The sequence below is a fragment of the Watersipora subatra genome, chromosome 5, assembly GCF_963576615.1.
Source record: "Watersipora subatra chromosome 5, tzWatSuba1.1, whole genome shotgun sequence".
NCBI lineage: Eukaryota > Metazoa > Bryozoa > Gymnolaemata > Cheilostomatida > Watersiporidae > Watersipora > Watersipora subatra.
Genome location: NC_088712.1, coordinates 66,463,239 through 66,483,365, shown reverse-complemented (window position 1 = coordinate 66,483,365; position 20,127 = coordinate 66,463,239). Strand labels below are relative to the sequence as shown.

The following is a 20,127-nucleotide window of genomic DNA, read 5'->3' as shown; positions in this document are numbered from 1 at the left end:
TGTTCCTCTAATGAATTGCGTACAATGTTACTATAATGTACCGAGCATAACCGTCGACAATATTTTTTCCTTAAGCTATACAACATTCCACCAACATTACGCCTCCGAAGCAACCTAACTTTTCTATAACGTACCATGCTTAACCTTCACACAACATCTCTTCTCAAGGCTGACGGACATTCAACAAATATTGCACCTTAGATATATACGAAGACTATTACTAGATTATTCTTAAAATAATCTTTGTGAGCATCTCAATAGTTAGGGCATGGTTCCGAAGCTGTATATTTTGGTACAAACAGTTGCATGATATAATAACAAAAAATAATATGAAACACAATAAAAATATAGCTATAAAATGACTAAACTCTATATATATTGTCATCATCAAAACATGGCAGAAAAATACCACAACCTTTACACCAGAATAAATTATATATCAATGATACACAGAGACAAACAAGCAAAGCTATGATCATATTTGTGAATAATGCTACAGTCCACCAAATGCTTTACCACATTAGACTAAAGTTTTTCCAGCTCGTCCTTGGATTGTGGTGGCGAAGGCTGTTCTTTCATCCAACAATTCAGATTACACTACAATCCTTCAGTACAGGCCTGAAATGTGAAGAAGCATTTATATTAGCAGATGAGAACTGCTAAAAAGTACAGAATACAAACAAAGCAAATATGAGTATAAACTAAATATGGCAACAACCTGTTAACAAAGTAATTATGAACATCGAGGTTGATCTGCCACATCACGGTGTCACTTGCTAGATACATGAAATAGTACCAGCAATACTTTTCTTTTCACTATTTGTGGGCACTCTATAATAAGGCAAAATTGTCCACTCATTCAAGTTTTTGGAATCGCGATTCCTCATAATAGGCACAGCTGGATACAAGAGTGCACAACCACCATATTTTCAAACATCCTAATCAGCTTTTTATTTAATTGCTTCATAACTGAGCTTCCTATAAGGCTGCAAATTCATATTGGCATATTATGAAAAATGCACAAACATATCATATTTAGGGTTGCACTAATAGTAAGTTTCTTCAGAAGCAACTAATGTCCTAGTCGCATTGTTCTTATGCTGAATTATCATTTTAATAATTTGAAATTTAAGAGTTGTTGTAGAATAGCAATGCGGTAAATTAATTAGTAAATCTCATGTAGCCAAAAACACGAACTTGGACATATCCATTAAAAAATAATAACAAACTGTAAGCTAACAACTCCGCATTAGTCGAGTTATTCACTTGGAGTAAACCTTTCCGATGAGACGCTATATGTGCAAACAGCTATAGACGCAGGTAAATGAGAAGCACTGCTAATGCTATTGCAGATTGTTCCAAAGCTTTAAGAAACGCCGTGCAGATATTTAATGAAAAATTAAAAATTAAAAATTAAACGATAAGATTTTGTAAGTTTTAGTTGATCTAGAAGTATGCGAGCAGCCTGCCTTTTCAATTTCCTTTATAAGCTTGTTTGAATTAGCGCGTACACTCTTTTAAAAATACATAGTCAATCGGCTATTGTTGCCTCTTACATATTGTCAAATTCCTCAATCATACCTATCTTATATCACAATAAAATAGCTGAAAATCATGTCATAAAAAGAGAAAAAAAAATTACATCGCACTACTAGCTCTAAGTTGACGTTTTGGTAAAAGGCAGCACAATTCTCAACCTATCATGCTTATCACAAGTTATACATAATCTAACACAATGCAAACTTTCAAGAGTTGCTTTCTTAATTATGTACATGTGCACACAACTCTTAGATTTCCATATTTTCTCTGCTTAAAATTCTGATGTGCTAGGTAGTTAGTGTTAAAATGTGCTTCCAATCTGCCAAAAAAATCTACGTTTTGTACTACAGCATTTCTAAATTTGAAACTAATTTTTCCAACTTTCAATAACAAAAATCACAGTTAAAGGGAGAGTAACTATAGATCTATCGTAAATTCCAGAGTACAAGTCGAGATCTGAAGTTTGGTTCGAAAATCCTGGTTTTGACATGTACATACCGTAACTTCTTCCATGGCCCAAATCTTTTATTCGCTAATAGTTCAATCGGGATCAGAGGCGGGCAATGCGTAGCTGAGGAAATGGCATTCAAAACACCATCAGTAAGGACACCATTTTTGGTGCCGTCGGGAATACTACAATTAACAAAAGACTGAGAGTAGCATGTTATAGTGAAGATCACAGGGAACAAAAAACAAGCACTTAACCAACGTACTGGTTCACCTCAATACAAGAACAAAACCGCTACCTCGGATAATAGGTATTCAACAGAGTAGCAATGCCTCAAGACAGATTTCTGTCAGGAATCGTGATTCATGTACAAGAAAAAGGTGTGAATGCCCAATAGTGGATGTGTCAAATGGATTACTGAAGTGTGGCCTTGTAGGCAGATACTACAAAAACCAACATCAAATTCAAAACATATCACGTAATTCCAGAAGAGAATCCTAGTGATGACATTTCGAATGGTGAATAATGGGGACCTGGTGTTCCAATCAGCTCACATTGAGTAGGATTACTGGTATTTCACTATTTTATAAATAAATTCCTATATGTGATATCATGTAATTTTGATTTGCAACGGTTTTTTGAAGTTGAATTTTACTAGAAATCGTGCCATGAATTACATTACCGTCGTATTTTTGTGCAGACACCGCAGCAATACTATTTAAATTCATGAAAGAAACGAAGTCACTGTTGGGATTCAAACACAAATGCTCTATGGTAACATCTTCCAGCGCAGCGAGCTGGAAGCTTGTAGGTGTAGCATAAAAACACACTGGTCAGTGCGCGAGGCGACATTGCATTAGAAGGACTGGTCTTATGTACTGAATATTATATGGTATGTTTATCGAATTTGATATGGTTGTCATGACGTTAAGGGCTTAGGGCACAAATAAACAAACTTTCCATGTAGCTGAATTAAAGCATATTGATAACATATTAGTAAGCCTACAACATGTATAATAAAAACACAGACATGGAAAATTTGCAATAGTGATGGAAAAATGCAAGAAATATGTCTAGATCTCACCTGTCCCACATTTATTGATACCGATTCAATTGGTTATGGAGAATTCACTGTTGAGCCGAACCGGTGTATGGTTGGCAAATTGACCATAGTAGTGGTGATTGACTAGATAGCGATTAGACGATTAGTTGCAAGGATAATGGCCAGATCTTGTGAGATTCATTCTAAAAAATCGCAAACAAACCACATTAGAGATCTTGCAAACAACAAATCGATAAACTATCTATATGGTAAGAATCTAATGGTTATGGACTTGGACTGAGATTGAACCGATAACCTTGTAGTTGCAAACCCTAAATCTGGCCACTAAAAACTGCTGGTTGGTCACTACTAATATTGCTCAACATTTTCCAACTGAATAACAAGTTTAGTAGCTCAGTGACTAACAAACATGTCTTTACTCATTTGATATATGCGTATAGATCTTCATCTTTATGAAATTTTGGAGACAAAAATAATGGCAAAGAAAGAATTCTTCAAATTAAGTTTAGGAAATGGCGTTCAAACGTGTATCACAGTTTGTCACATCAGAGTTGTCTTCTCTATTTTATGGCAGTCAAAAACTATTAATGATTCACCATTACTCCGTTTGTACACAACACACAGTCACTCGCAATGAGATTTATTATCAACAATGCCTCTGAAGTAGGTAATGAAATCAAAAGATACATGCTACTACTCAGTAACATGCTTTACACATTTTTCTACGCATATATGGCTTCAAAGCCATTTCAATTCTATTAGCAAAAGCTCGCTCAACCAGCAAAAGTGTTTTTATCAGTTATTAAGACATTCGATAACATCGCTGTGATACGTGAAAAAAATCATATTAAAAGTTGTACTTCTCTTAAAGCACAGAGGTACAGTTAAAGAACGAAAGCAATATGTAACCCTTTTAGTGCCATAGGCCTACTCTTTTTAATGAATTCCTGTTTACAGAAGCGTGACATTTTAAAGACAAATTATATCCATTCTATGACTCGCAAATGCTTTTCAAGCTGTTTTCCAACGTCAAACGCATCCAAGAACGATAATCCACTGCAGTTTACCACCATGGAGTGCAATTATTTAGAAACACAGTCTTTAACACTCGGTTTTATTTACGGAGAAAAACTTGAATTTGTACCAATGCAAAAAACTTTACTCACCTGCAATAACGATCGCAAAGAGCGTCAATATCAATTATTACTATATTGTGAATTTTATTGCAAGTATTGCAGATGAGTTAAGCATCGTTAAATCATTAATTAAACTACATTAACCGGAAAAATAAATCAGTATGGCGGATATTTCCTCCTCCTAGTTTTGCCTTGTCCGATATTTTCAGGCATAATACGATGTAAATGCATACCTTCGAAATCTTTCGAAGGAGTACGATGCGGATTTTTAGCTTTCCCACGCATCGAACTTCATAAATTCCGAAAAGTTATAACTAAATTCTATGTATATGCCCACAAACAATCTCGGTTGATATTTTGGTTCATTATACAGCAATACAAAAAAGCGTTTAATCTCTTTGTAAAGATTTAATAGACGTAAACTGACAAAACGTCGTAAAACCACGGTTATGGAAGACCAAGCGAGTCATACTTAACGCCGAATACCTGTTGGAGATTCCGACAAGTTGGTGATTTTTTCTGAAACTACCGATGTGATTACCGCTGCCTATACTCATGATGTTATGTTAAAACTGCTAAAAGAGTTCTGAATAAATATCGCCGAGTGATTTATTCACTACTAATGGACGTGATTTGACGCTATTTGGTAAGAAACCTCAAATTGTTGATCAGTTACAAAACTGCCTTACACAAAGCCACTGCACACTCGCAGACCTGCGAAAATGGTGCCCGAAGGGTTGAAATCAACTTGATATCGAATAATGAATACCATATTTGCCTTGTGGTGACCGATTTAACTCATGCACTACTATAAGCCCCTCTGTGGGGCTTACAGACAATTTAAATCAGACGGAAGCCCCTCACTGGAACTTTTTTATATTATGTGGTTTGGTTCTCTTTTTGTAGCTACAAGTGAATGGATTCAGATTTTCTTGGTTCAAATGCTTAGTATGGAGACTATTGTAGTGTGTGCTCATGTGAAACTGACAGTAAAGGATTCTTATAAGCATTATATATATAGCATTTGTATTCATTTCATGTGAAACGTTAACTGCGGATGATTCCCAACATCTATAAGCACAAAAGCTCTGAAACGCGCTCGTAGAGAGCATACGAATTTCATCGCATCTGACGAAGACTTGCCTTGTTTGGCCTGACCCATTTTGTGAGCAGCTGTTTGAATGGCTTTTGTTGATACAAATTAATTATGTTCAACCTAAAATGAATTACGTAGTGAATAAGTTGAAGACATTTTATGAGAAAGAGATTTTGAGGTGATTTTTTGTGAGCAGTACATCATGTTTATGTTACACAACTATTTATTGTACTGACTGAAAAGAAAAACGAAGTTGCAAGTTGTCAGTCAAGACTCAATAATCATTTTTTATTTACAGCATGAAACTTTGTTGAGTCCAAAAATAATCCATCAGACAACAAGCAAAGCAACCTTTTCACTTCTAACATTCCTTGTAAAAAAACATAATTTTCAGTGATTTGTCTGCTAATATGTTACACAATTCTAAGAAAATTTATCTTTGCCAAAATTATTTACGCATCGCCAAGTGGAAGTAACTTTATGCGGATCCATGGTCTATTCTAGCAAATACATGTAGACTAATTATTATGACATGACCATGTAGTAACTGTAATTTTTAATTTCTGTAATTTATCTAATTGTGATTTTTACAATTTGATATAAATGAGATAATCTCTCTTCGAGTTAAATTCAACAACAAGATTGCATAAAGGTTTGGAAATTTTTTTGAAGGTGCATCCCCCTTTTTCTTATTTTGTAAAGAGCAAATCTGACAATACAACAATCATTTCAACGGGTATGTGAACTGACTGTTTGATATAGCCGCGTAATTGCCTTTAAGCTGTATAAATCGTCTATGTGAGAATTTTCTGCAAGTTGACAGGCTCGGTTACGATGGTTGTTTCTTGTGTCATTACTGACCAATGCCCCAGATGGGCGCAAACTATTTTGTAATTGCAAAAGGAAGATTTGTTTAGTAAATTGACAATGTCATATAAGCAAGCTAATAACAATAACTGAACACTTCATTGTTTTGTTAATTATTTGTAATATCTACTGTGACAAGCAACAACAAAAACTGAGCCAAAGGTTTCAAAAGAACAGTGAATATCACACTGTATTATTTAACACTGTTTACGAAAACCTACAATAGGTGTTCTCGTCATTTCATGAACAAAAAATAAGATTGTTATATATGACCTATTGTTAAAGGTTGACTTGCAACAAAATTCACATTACAGTTATTTGATATCAAAAGATTCACCATGTCTTATTCTGTTGTGTTGTAGGTGCAAATTATATAGGAATGTGATTAAAAGCTTTTAAAAGCTAAAAACCAACAGTTAATCGCAGCCACATGAGACCACCGTAGTTTGAATTCTCTTTCCAAAGCGGCTCAAATGGGACGTAGTTGTTACAGGATGGTTTCTGTTTACACTTTCATGCAACCTCATTCGTCAAAATATTTTCACAAATATATTTCACACATTCAATAAAACCAGGTCTATTGTTCTTACGCGTCTATTTTATCGTCATTGTAATGCTGTCACTTTTAGCTCTGATATATTATAACTTACCGTAAAAAGTCGTTAAACTTTCTATCCTTAGTTCGAAGGCGTACATATCATTGTCTGATAATCATGATGAGCCTGTTGGTCACATGTGATATTCGAAAATTGCTGCAAAAATTATTTGCGAAGTATTGGGTCACATGATCAGATTACGACTTGACGATTAGATCAAGCCAAAACAAAGTTGAAAGTAGCACGCATCTATATTTGATATGGGGTCTTTGGTAAAACCCGAAGTGTTTGTCATAAACTAGTGCTACGATAAGTTTTATATGGAGCTTTTTATTGGCCTTTCAATTCACATGAGAACATCACGTAACAAGACAATAACCAAACTGTCAGAACTACGTCAGAGAAATAAACAGATTCCAATTTGCGGCGGCTTTTCGTTTTTGAGCTTTCAAGAGCTTGTAATCACATTTCCACATATTTGGCACCTACAACACAACAATGTAAGACATGGTGAATCTTTTGATACCAAATAACTGTAATGTGAATTTTGTCGCAAGTCAACCTTTAAGACTAAAACTAAAGCTTTGGAGACTAAGCTGCTTTTCATCAACAACAAAAACTTCAGCTTTTTAAAATTCACTCTCAGAGTCGTAGAGCTCACATGTGTGCTATACGGCTCTGTTCACGTCTACACATAATGTTGCAACGATAAAGCTATCTCTCCTTGGAGCAGACAATTCCACTTCTCCGGTAACTTTTAACTACTAAACAGCTATGGCATTCGTTAAAAAGTATTAGTCAGCCCAGCTTATAGCTCTATGGTGACAGTTTTGTCTTATTAATAGAAACGCACATGCAATAGATTGAAGGGGAGTCTATGGGTGATCGATCCGCATGATGCCACACTATCACAGTATTATCCAAGAATTGTATTTCAATGGGATTATCGCTCAACTGAGCAGTTACCGGTGTATCTTAGACTCGCAGCTTACAAATTTCTTACTCATCAATACTCTTTAAGGGTGGTCAGTGGTCACGTGAGAGCCGAAACGAACTAAACGACACAAAACAACGTCGCTGTCAGTTGTAAACTGTTCAGCCGAAGACATTTCTGGCTGAAACGAACCATTTCGATCCTGCTCGAAATTTTGTGGTCGAACCCTTGCGTTTATTGGCTGGTTAAAATTCTACCGAGCACTCGTCACATTTCTATTTACGTGCGTGTGAGCAAAGGTAAATAGAAATGGGACGATCTTTTTATTTGGTTAAATAAACAACATCAAACAATTTATGACAAGGCTCTCCCGGACTTGTGATTGTGTTGCATGAATGTAAGATGTTGTGCTTGAGTTTTGCATAAATGTTAAAGAATGGTTGTGGTTTTATTTCCTGTAGAATATAAGTAATGTGTCATACTCATCCTGATGAATAATCGTTGCCTGTTTTATTTATGTAAAACCACAGTACTATGATGAAGACTGTTTTTGTTTGTTATGTACTCAGCATAGAAAAACATTCATATATTAACAAAAAGTATAATTTTGTTGATGGAAGGTTTGGCAAAATTTTTCTATCGAGTGATTTATTCTGAGCAGCTGAACGATCTTCTGATAAGTCTGCTGTGTAATAATAATTAATAATTGTTCCTCAAAGTTTTTTGTTTACAATAGAAATATTTAGTTTAAATACATAAAAACTACCAATGAAACAGTGTCCTGTCTCCATGCGTATGGTATCTAGGAGGCGAACTGACTTCGGATGCCATGTGACATGTGGCTTAGCCGACCCGAAGTAAACTAACCTCCAAACCTAAGTCAGTTCGGTCATCGCGTGACCACGGCTTTAGCGTGTCACCTTTGCAACATTACTAAAAGGCTGTGTTTCAAGTAAGCGAATCTATTACTGGTGCACCTTCCATTACATCACGTGGTCCATACATACATAGCTGAGAGGTTCTATAGAGGTCCGAAGGGCTATACAATATTACATAGCCTTTTGCAGAGGTCTCTCCAAAATCATTCTGTTATCGAAGATGTCATTGGCAGCTGACCAAAATTAAAGTAAAACAACCATGATAGTTAGTGTAATTAATATAATTATTCAATAAGTTAAAGCAATGGTAAAATAAATTGTGGCAATATGTTACAATGCAATACTGTTAGCAGCGGATGACATTCAATCTATATATAAATGTGAGCGTTTGTCGGTCGGTCCAGTTGTATACGGATAGTTTTAGTAATAAAAAATTCGCTTCGCAGAGGATTTAAACTTGCGAAGATTGTAATCGCAAGTTTGCAAACACGCATAACTAACCACAAGATTGTGATTTTCGGCCATCTTTTTTTCAGTATCCGTATTGCGATTGTAGGTTACTAACTAAATGTATATGTAATTTTTACTATTAACTAATATTACCATTTGTTTAATTTTTATAAAGTCATTTTAAAATCCATTACCTATCTTTTAATGTGACGTTTCAATTTCAGATGTCCTGCTACACTCCTATTTTCGGTTTCTTATAAAGCAATCGCTAAATCTACAAAGTACCCTGGTGCGCTTCATTGCTATACATTTGTACTGGTATCGTCCATAAAAACTTTTTCAATACTTTTTTCAAAGTAGCTTCTGCTGCAGCAGTAACCTTTGTATACACACGTTTCTACATGTATATAGTCACTGTTATTAATAATTCAGCCTAGTCATGATTTTTATTTTATTTTTTCAATTAAATAGTGCAAGTGCTCTAGAATATCGAATATCAGAATAGGATGAGGTTAACCACTTTACAAAGAATCACAGCCATCTTTGGTACTAAAAATGATCAGTGCTTGTCCAATTACTACATGAATTATTATGTTATACTTATTTCTTTGGCAATTAGGCTTATTTGTGCTGTTTGTCCGAGGTTGGAAGGAGCAGAAAAGCCTCTGACCTCTTGTATAGAACGCACTAGAGTTTGCGCAAGCAGAGTGCCTCAATAGTTTAATAACCTAACCAGTATGGACAATCATTTGTGTCGCTTTGGTTGTCCACTAGTTTATTGAATGATTCATAAGCAGTTTGTTTGTGTGTGTGTATGTGTGCTCTGGTCACTCGCCTGTTCCCATACACGTCGCAAAGTACTGGCGACAGCACCGCATGCTATTAGCGGTGAAATGGGAACCTATGCGCCGGGTACAGCCAAGGACCGCCGATAGTTGCAGACGGCCTCGCAATAGTTTAGGGCTGTTCAAATGTCGCAAAAGGCCGCAGGCAAAACCTTCATGTAATGCTCGTACAGGTGAAGGTCACCATTATAGAAACGGCATGGCGAGCGAACATTTTATGTGATTCCTCGATTATGTTTAGCGATGTAGCTTATATGTGAACATATGCCACCGAGCCTAGTGCCGCAAGCGTTTTGCTGCGCAAGTTACCGCCAGAGTTTCGCAATCGATATGTGAACCAGGCTTTAGTATTAAGCTGCGTTCAGATCAGCCATTGTGCAGAGGCCAAGTTTGATCTGAGAGTGGGTGATTTTGTCCGTTTTTTATTTGCAGGGTCAGATAACTTTAGCTGATATATTTTAGTGAGTCACTCCTTGAATTTTGCTGACTGTTTCCTACTATGTTTTTAGTGAACTTTTTTAGCAAGCTGCCTGATTATTTTGCACTGCTCATCGCTAATAATGGATAACCATAAGGAGGACGATCTTTTGCTAACATAATGTGCTTCAACTATTATAATAACAGCAGATACTTCAATTAGCATGTGGTCGCTATGATAATTGAACCTGAGCAACAATTCCACAGCAGTTTTCCGGGTTGCTGTTACTCATGAGTGAAGCTATGACAATAGCATACACAGGTGTGAAGACAAATATGGTGTTCATATTAAAGCCTGGTTTCCATATGACAGCACAAGGCCGCGACGTCCTGCGTGCGTAGGCCAGCTGTGATATGGAAACTTCAACACACGACGATAGCGCGACGTGCGTACGCTAATCGCAAGGATCCAACAGAATGGGTCCTTGCGATGGGTGCGCACGATTATGTATCCCACAATACACCGCTAGACCTTGTCAACCCATCCCATAATTCAAACGGAGGGCTGTTTTCCGAAGAAATCTGTCTCTCCTACGAAAAAGTAAGGAAATTATCCACTCTGTCCAATGCAAGCGCGGTGCCTACGCGCGATATGGAAACACCGCATCGCGGCCCATGAAATGCATTGTGCACGATCACTGGGCTGCGCACGATCATTGTGCTGTCATATGGAAACCAGGCTTTAATGACACTATGACTCACGGTAAAAAAGATGTCATTGGCTACTCAAATAGAATATCGGCTTTGAAAAAAAATTTTCTCTTTGGACTATATCGGTATCAGGCTTGTTTGCGCTGTTCACAAGATACGATTCTCGGTCAGTAGAAAAATTGGTCAGAGAATTGACCCAAAATCGGCTGCTGTGACCGCAGCTTTAGTCTGTTAGATTTAGCTTTCTGCTTTTAGGAGGAAACTTATGTTATGCAAAAGCTATTATAACGAATATTGTTGGTTGGTCACATCGTGTATCTGCTCTAGTAGGGCAGTGGTGTCAGGTTTAATGCTTATTAGTTTGTTGTAGGGGCTTAATAGAAACTGATGTTTTTTTTCTTCTCTTGAGGGTCTTCTCAGTAGAAGCATATATCTGACTTTAGTTCATTTTTGGCAATTGTTTCCAGTTCTAATTTATTGCAGCTTCAGTGGTAGTGTCTGCCTTTGAATTTTGAGCTAATATAATCGTGCATTGTGGTGCCATTTTGTGAAGCGACCAGCATTTGTAATCTTTAGTTACACACCCCATGAATACCTGTCATTGTGAAACAAAGGAACTCATCATGTTATTCAACTTCTATATTAGTATTTATGCATCCTGTCTTAAGAGTATTATACACCTCTTACATAACCACTCATCCCCTTTTATTTAACCATTTCTGATGTGATTAGGAAACAGCTTTCTGGACTCTTGCTAGCTAGCCTGGGCATGGCTCTCGTGGTGGATATGGAGAGAGAGCCTGGGACACATAGCGAAAAAAAGGTAAGATAACTTCTGCAAAACGAGCGACATATGTTACATATGACGCTCAGACTGATACTAATGGAAGCGTGTCGTTAGATTCGTATCTCACGATGTATTAGATGTGGCGCGTTTAAAAGCCTATTGTCACGGTAACGTGACTTGATCTAGTAAAAAGCGCTATTTTTTTGATAGGCTGGGTGGTTACGAAATACCTCGTTTGATAATAAAACGATAGGAACCATAGGCTACTATTCTCTTGCGTTTTCACGTTAGCAGTTTCATTTCCTATACTGATAAAAATGGAGCCATTCAAAAATTACTATCAAAGCTAGGCATAGTCGCACTGAGACCAGAACAGTTTCAAGCTTTACAACATATTATCGCAGGTCTTGACCAATTTATAGTTCTTCCTACTGGCTTCGGAAAGAGTATTTGCTTTCAGATGGCACCGTTTTGCAGTGGTAGGTCCGAGTTGTTCATAATAACTGTCGCGAATAATAATACTCGTGAGTAAAATAAAACTGAGATTACTTTTTACTAGATAAACTTTTCTTTACTAGCAGCGTGCAATTCATTTTTGTTGTTCTATTGCTATTCGTTTGCTATGTTTGTATTGTTATTGTGAATTTTTTTTATTCAATTGATTCAATTTTTTATTATAATCAAATCAAAACATAATGAATTGAACATATGAAATAATATAACTGTCGTGATTGATTTATTATGCAACCAACATTTCATACTTACTAACCAGCGTTTGTTTGCTGCCAATTCAGATTAAAAATAATACATAATACTCGCGTAGATCATAAATAAGACCGTCACATGATACTCCTTCGGAAATAACGATTGTGATATTAGCGACTTCAGAAGTCGTCTTTTAGAGTTGTCTTCCCCGCGTGTTGCGATGTGTCCCAGGCTCTCTCTCCCAATCCCCACGAGAGCCATGCCCAGGCTACTTGCTAGCCTGACACGCAGATTTATTATTCCAACTTCCTAGCACCTGCTATTTTACTGCTTAGCATAAATGTTATCTGCTTCCTTGTACTTACTCGCTTACTGCCTAGGAAGCTTTGCAGCGCCCAATCGTCTGTGATCTACGGATGTGACGATTGCCTGACTGATTAGGCAAACATATATAAGCCTGTGTAGATCAGAAACAATTCGAACTCCATGTTTTACTCACGCTCTACGTATCACTCTGCTCTTGTATCACTCTTTATATTTTTAGACTTGCGCAATGAGCATCGGCCATTGACTTGATTAGCCTTCATATATTTTATGTTTTTGCAATTGAAAGTTTGAATTTTTAATAAATATATTCTGTTTTAAAGTTTTTTAACTAAAACAAACCAGTCTAATTCTTGACATTAAATCTACACCTAAAATACAGTCCTTTATAAATTCGCAAATCATAAACCAACTACTTGAACCACCAATCCAGCACTTATAGTTAATAATCCTTTAAACAGAGGGTCATTACAATTTCTATGTCATCAGTCAACTATTCAATTGACAAGTTCATTACTGAAGCAGCATGTTTGTGGTGGTTGTAGATAGTAGTTTGTGATTTTGCTGCCAGCAACTTTCTAACAGCAAATTGTTTCCAGCAAAACTGTTGAAAATCTGAGTGTATTGATTTTAACTATATACATTGTATAATAACCGCAAGTACATCACTAACTTCCATACTATACTCCACACAAGTTGCTTGTAAAACTGTGTATCTCATAACTGAATATTGTAAGATGGCAGATCTCTTCATGAGTGTTTCTATTGTATTCTCAAAAATCTGGTTAATCATTGATTGGCTTGGTTTGCTGAGCATTAATATCTTTGTCAGACTTATTATTGTTGGCATTGGCCTGAAATCCTCAATTGCTTTATTTGTTTTCTCTATAAAACATGTTATAATGGAACTCTATACATAACAACCCAAAGGTAGACAAATGTATTTTATTTTATAATTTTAAAAGTATAGCACTATGATTCTTCGTCTTAACTTATTAGTATGCTGGACTTGGTAGATGGCATCGAAATCTGCAAGCAAACACATTAACAATCAAATATATTACAGAATAGGAGAATGTGTTCTAAAAATGGTAACTATCCTTGTTGCTAAGCTCACACCTATTTTTTGGATCAGCTTTAAAATGGCTTTTTTGCTAGAAAAACAGCAATACTGTTTCTAGTGCTTTTTGATTCAACTTAACTAGCCCATGTTTATTACATTTACTGTGACTAGCATGCTCACTTATCACCACTTGCGACTCTACTACATGCCATTCAGCCACCTAAATGCTGAGTATTATTTAATGTCATACGGCAACCAGCTTTATGGATGCAAAGCTTTTATGTGAATTTAATAATATTTTTAAAAGTAATTGCTATTAAATCTAAGTGGTAGGTACAATGGCTGGTTTGGAAACTTTGGATAAATTTTGGCACAGTATTCCGATGTCACTCATGAAAAGATCCTGAGACCTACCGAAATTTATTAAAAATAGCATTCTTTGCAATTGTGTTATGCAATTAAAACTTGATTTTAATGACACAGATGGCTCTTGCCCCTACTTCTCTCATCTAAACCAAGAAAGAGTCATGTAGAAGGTGGCGATGACTTCCATGATGATTTGGAATCAAGCGAACAGCTGGCAATCGAACTGTCAAGGTCTGGCTCGGACATAGTGGAGTGCATCGGTAGGTAAATATGACCAATATATCCAGGTTTTCTACAAAACAAAATATCTGGCACACATTGCAGCCTTGCTGCATATGCTAAACTGCATGGCTGCTCATATTGTGGTGCATAATTTGGGTATATAAATGTATTTTGGTATTAGCTACTTTCACTTATTGTTAGTGTATAAAGCAGATATACAAAAAGCAGAGTGGCTTGAAATAATACTGCAGCAGATCAGTGAAATGTAGTTAAATTTATTTTACGGTTGATACATATGCTTTTTATAATAATATTAGCATATGATATTTATTTAGCAGGTTATGAGGTACAGAGCTTAAAACTCAACTGCAATGACTGCACCAGCTTTATAGCCTCCTGTCCAGGTTTACGCATCAGAGGATGATGCGATACTAATCAGTGTAAAAGATAGAGGTGGTCTGTTTCCACCTCATCCTGTCATCACAAAGATATGTCTAGGCTCAGAACTGAGCATACGGCAGGGTGTCGACTTACAAGGAATCACTGCAGACATACACAAGCTGGTGGTCACTAAAACTCTTTCATCGGTTTTACAAAGCAATTTGCATCGGGGATTTCCATGCTCGTTCCACTGCACAGCGCAACGTTAGTTAAAATATCACCTCCAGATATTTCAGGATTATAATTCATCAGGAGGCTACAAAGGTAGCAGCTAACAAGGGTAATCTCAGATCAAGGCTCAGCCGACTGGTCGTCTTTAGTCATGTGTAGCCTTTCACAGTATGTCTAGAAAAGTGTACCATTTGTCGCTTGTTTTCTACGAGTTTGCTGATGCTGTTTGCATAACACCCAAGACCCAACATTTATATTCATGGCAGACTGCAATCAGCGTACGATGTACCAGTGTGTATGCATTTGAAATCAGTTTGTACACCTAGCTATCTGACATGTTAGCCCATAGCATATGGCAACATTGATAATTTTGCAATATCTTTTGGAATACATGTGCATCAATATACACTTTTACTCGCACTTTTTATATGAAATATTCAACTTTATGTTTATAAATTTGCAGGGTAGGAAATACATAGTGTATAAGCGTTGTATCTAAAATTTGAAACAAATATCTTGTGTGCTTTAGTAGTTATATCAAATTACATGTAGCAACAAAAATGTCTCTTGATTCTTTCAGTGTAAACAATGATGACTCACTTGCCTGACCAGCTGCAAGTGAACAAAGCATTGCCCTTCTGTCACAAAGCATGCGGTTATTTATGTAGGACACCACGGCTTTGCATTGCCCAGTCTCCTATAGCTAATAGGTCTTAAATAGGCTCGTAAATGTCACCTTCAAGAAAGGGTAGTGAGCTTCAGCCAGCGCATTGGCATTTAAAATACACCAAAGGTCAAGCTGAGAATTAAACATGAGTAGCAGTACGCAGACCAACACACACAGGCACACATACATATTGAGCTATCCCTGCTACTTCACTCTGTATGGGGTATAAGTGGTAACATCACTCATGAGTTCAATATAGTGTCAGGGTCAGTCATGTAGTAGGACACTCCCCTGGTCATGAATATAATCTCCAACATATCTATGGCAAAACAGTCTTCAGCCATTTTGCAGCTGTTTAACTATGTGAATACAATTGTGAGAACTTATCAAATTTTATGCAATTCAAGTTAGTTTATTTTTATCCTGCAAAGTTCTGATCAGACATCAGCTGTAATCAGCAATTTGGATTTAAATGCTCTCTGTTGTGTCCTTATGAGGCTTACAGCGTACCCGTACCCGTGGTTTTATAGGACTATTTTGACTATTAGGACCAAAAATGGCTTGAGACAGCTGGAACAAACATTTACTGAACCAAAATGAATCGAACAATATTAGAGCATGAGCGTTTAATTAATCTAGCAAAAGGGCTACCCAAATATTGCAGCAGTAATATTAGGTGCTCAAAATTAGCCAGTTCAACCTTCTTAGGAGGGTTTTTGACATACACTATTTTCCCATGATGCGCAGTGCTTCGGAGTTTCACCCTTTCCGAATCATGGAAACGGCGTCTTCGCACTGAAATCACTGCGCACTGATCAGTGCGAAGTCTGTGCAAATTTGCAACAAGGAAACAGCAACTGCGCAGTGGCTGCACCTATCTCCCATGCCATAAAAACGGATTCTTCGAGGGCCATGAAATAGTACAAAAGCTATCCTGCTAATCTTGTTTTTTTCTAATCTGATTTTCTTTCACCTATGTTTAATTATGGTCTGCGCCCACAAGGATGAGGTGATTACTTTCCCAGACTTTGTTATCGATGCCAACACTTTTCGAAAAACAGGAGGCACGTCCTAAATAACGTTTAAATAATATATTGCTTAAAAATTCTTATTAAAAATATATTACTTTGTAAAATTGTGTTAAGTTTTGTAAAACATTGTGATTGTGTATTGTAAATAAAAGTATAATGATGACAGAAGCATAAAAAGACCTTTTCTGATGTTCGGTATCCATGATCGATTCAATATCTCCATCAGGCGATTCGATTTATACAATGTCTCTTCTCTGGCTAATTTGCTGAAAACCACTGCGCAGCATGGTAACGTACAATCCCTTCGACTTCGGAGGGGGCTGCATCGCAGTACTGCGCACCATGGAAACATAGTTATAGTCCTTTTAACATTGCCCTAACAATAGACCGATCTTTAAACAGAGCAGCTCGTTTATTGTGAACGATATTTGCAATAAGGTTTCCTTTTATACATTTGGAAAATTTGCAGGTATTTTATAACCATAAAACAGCTAAAGATTTTTGCTTAGATTTTAAAATAACCTATCTAAAGTTTTTTTTTAATTCTGCAACTGAATAAAGCATTGTTGCAGAAAAACAGTGATATCTTATAGAGAAGTTGTTTTCATTGCATGAAGCAAGACTAAAGCTGAATAAGGATACTTCATTAATAATAATTTTGTTTGTGTTTTAAAGAGCCTTGTTAAATATTAAAATGGTTTTCTATTCTGTGCTAAAGTTTTGCATGCAAACAATAAAATTGAAGGAACTTAAATGACAACATAGGTGAAACAAATGCAGGCCTCGATTGAGTAAAATGTTGGTGTATTGTACCTAAGTTCACTTGAAATGTAGAAAAGAGTAAATTGAATGTAATAAAATGCTGCAAAAGTGCTCTCAACTTCAATGAGGAATTAGTACGAGTGACTGCGCGTTACAATCAGAGAATATGAATAATTAAGCATTTTGCTATGTACACACTGTACTCTGCAATCGAGCGTTTCAATAAACACTTGCTGATGTGGATTTAACACCAGGCTTGACCTCATAGGTCAAGTACTAGCCTAATTAATGACTCAATAAATAGCTAAGCAGTCTTGTCCCCGCTAAGCTTAGCAGCAATGATTTGGAAGGTTGGCGCATTGAGACTGCTGAAATGGAAATAAAAACGACTGAATCGTGAAAATGTTTTTAATGTGATTGTCATCGATATTCTAATGCACATTAATAACACTAGTGCCGTTTCCATAATTGGCAAGAACAATGGATTCGATAATGTTTTGTAGATCGCAAAACTCGCTTAGCTTGCGGATTTATGCCGTTTCCATGACGCAGATAACTTGTGGATTGGCTCAGTTTGCAAATTATGAGCGTCATGGAAACGCAGCTATTGTCTGTTAATTCTCTAGCATGTTGAACTCTTCTCTAGTTGAGCTCTAAGAGATGAGCGAATTAATCACATCCTTCAAATAGCACTACACTAGACGGTCTCACTGTCAAGGACTGTTACACAGGCTGAGGATGTCTGACTGCTAACACGAGCTCAGTCCGTTGACTATCTATGCGTTGACTATCTATGCCATCTCACCGTGCGGCGCATGGGCCATCATCCTAACCATAATGTTTTGGAATGTTGCATATATGTTACAGCCATTCTGAAAATAGAAATACACACAAATTTCTATTAATCATTTTGATACTTATGTGGCTACAACATATAATGGCACTGTTTTGAAGCTGTCTTCCATTATAGTTGCAGCTGTGTCAAAGGTTGGCTTGCAATAAAATTCACATTACAGTTATTTGGTATTAAACGATTCACCATGTCTTACTCTGTTGTGTTGTAGGTGCCAAATATGTGAAAAGGGATTACAAGCTCTTAAAAGCTCAAAAACGAAAAGCCGCCATAGCTTAGAATCTCTTTATTTCTATGACGTAACCACGAAGTTTGGTTATTGTCTTGTCATGAATGTTCTCACGCGAATTGAAAGGCCAATACAAAGCTCAATATAAAACTTATCGTAGTATTAGTTTATGACAAACACTTTGGGTTTTACCAAAGACCGCATATCAAATATAGATGCTCACTACTTTACAGTTTTGCTTCGGCCTGGTCTAATTGGCAAGTCATAATCTGATAATGTGACCCAACACTTTGCAAATAAATTTTGCAGCACTTTTCGATCATCAAAGGTGACCAACAGGCTCGTCATGATTATCAGACAATGATATGTACTCCTTCGGGGTAAGGTTAAAATATTTAATGAACTTTTGCGATAAGTTATAAGATATCAGTGCTAAAAGTGACAGCATTACAATGACGATAAAACTGACGCGTAAGAACAATAGATATAGTTTGATTGAATGCGTGAAGTATATTTGCGAAAAAATTTTGACGAATAAGATTGCATGAAAGTGTAAACAGAATCCATCTCTCACAACTACATCACGTTTGAGCCGTTTTGGAAAGGGAATCCAAACTACGGCAGTCTCGTGGGGCTGCGATTTTATGTTCGTTTTTGAGCTTTTAAGAGCTTGTAATCACATTTCCACATATTTTGCACCTACAACACAACAGAGTAAGACATAGTGAATATTTTCATATCAAATAACGGTAATGTGAATTTTGTTGCAAGTCAACCTTTAACAACTAAACACCTGGCCAGACATTTAGTTGTGCTGCCAAAATAGATGACTATGGTATATTTAAACCCACCAGTCTCATGTGCATCACATCTCCATCATTCGCTCATTGAGCAATGCTATGGCTGTCCCAAAGTAGGTATTATTCATGGAGTAAGCTCTATGACTGCATGAACAGTAATCAATCAAAAGTTTACTATTTTAGCCATGTTTACCAGTTTGCCTCTTCGCTATGACATCACTCAATAGGCTTACAGTGGAAATGTCTTACGGTGTGTTTACACTGCAGCAACTACTATCAATTTTAGTTGCACATGAAATTGGCTGCAATCACATAGCTGCAACTTCCTACAACTCCACCGATGATTGCACAGTAAAATTTTAGATTTACCAGACTTATTTGTTTTTTGAAACATGTAAACAGTTAGAATTTATATTTTCGAAGCTTGATGCAGTTGCGCGAGTGCATTGGACGGAGTCATTGACTATCTTTGACATCAAACATCTTTGTAAGCTTTTGCCCTTACAGATGTTGTTACCCGCAGCTAAAGCTTGGAACATCAGCAGAATTTATAACAGAATCTTTGTGATTGCTTTTGTCATGTTATGGAGGATTTTGTTCACCCAACCTCAGACAAGCTGACTATTTTACAGCGCTTATTGCTTGCTGTTTAAATTTTTCACCTTTATTGCTCTTCTATATGAATAAACATGTTTCACCAATCATTGCAAATGTTAGTTGACTTTG

The 20,127-nt window shown here is 36.6% G+C and overlaps 2 long non-coding RNA genes across 3 annotated transcripts; one reads left to right on the top strand and one right to left on the bottom strand.

Moving 5' to 3' along the window:
- Nucleotides 1-267: 267 nt before the first annotated feature.
- LOC137396528 (uncharacterized) lies at nt 268-4,365 on the bottom strand. Of its 2 annotated transcripts, XR_010978571.1 has the most exons (4): nt 4,217-4,365; nt 3,072-3,232; nt 2,038-2,172; nt 268-618 (listed from the first exon to the last, which is right to left on the bottom strand). It is a non-coding gene; the product is annotated as an uncharacterized lncRNA (long non-coding RNA). The 2 variants fall into 2 exon arrangements; XR_010978570.1 differs by lacking the exon at nt 4,217-4,365 and having other exon boundaries at nt 3,072-4,206.
- A 9,989-nt stretch (nt 4,366-14,354) lies between these two features.
- Nucleotides 14,355-15,553, top strand: LOC137396848 (uncharacterized). Its single transcript, XR_010978630.1, has 2 exons — nt 14,355-14,485; nt 14,783-15,553. It is a non-coding gene; the product is annotated as an uncharacterized lncRNA (long non-coding RNA).
- Nucleotides 15,554-20,127: the final 4,574 nt, after the last annotated feature.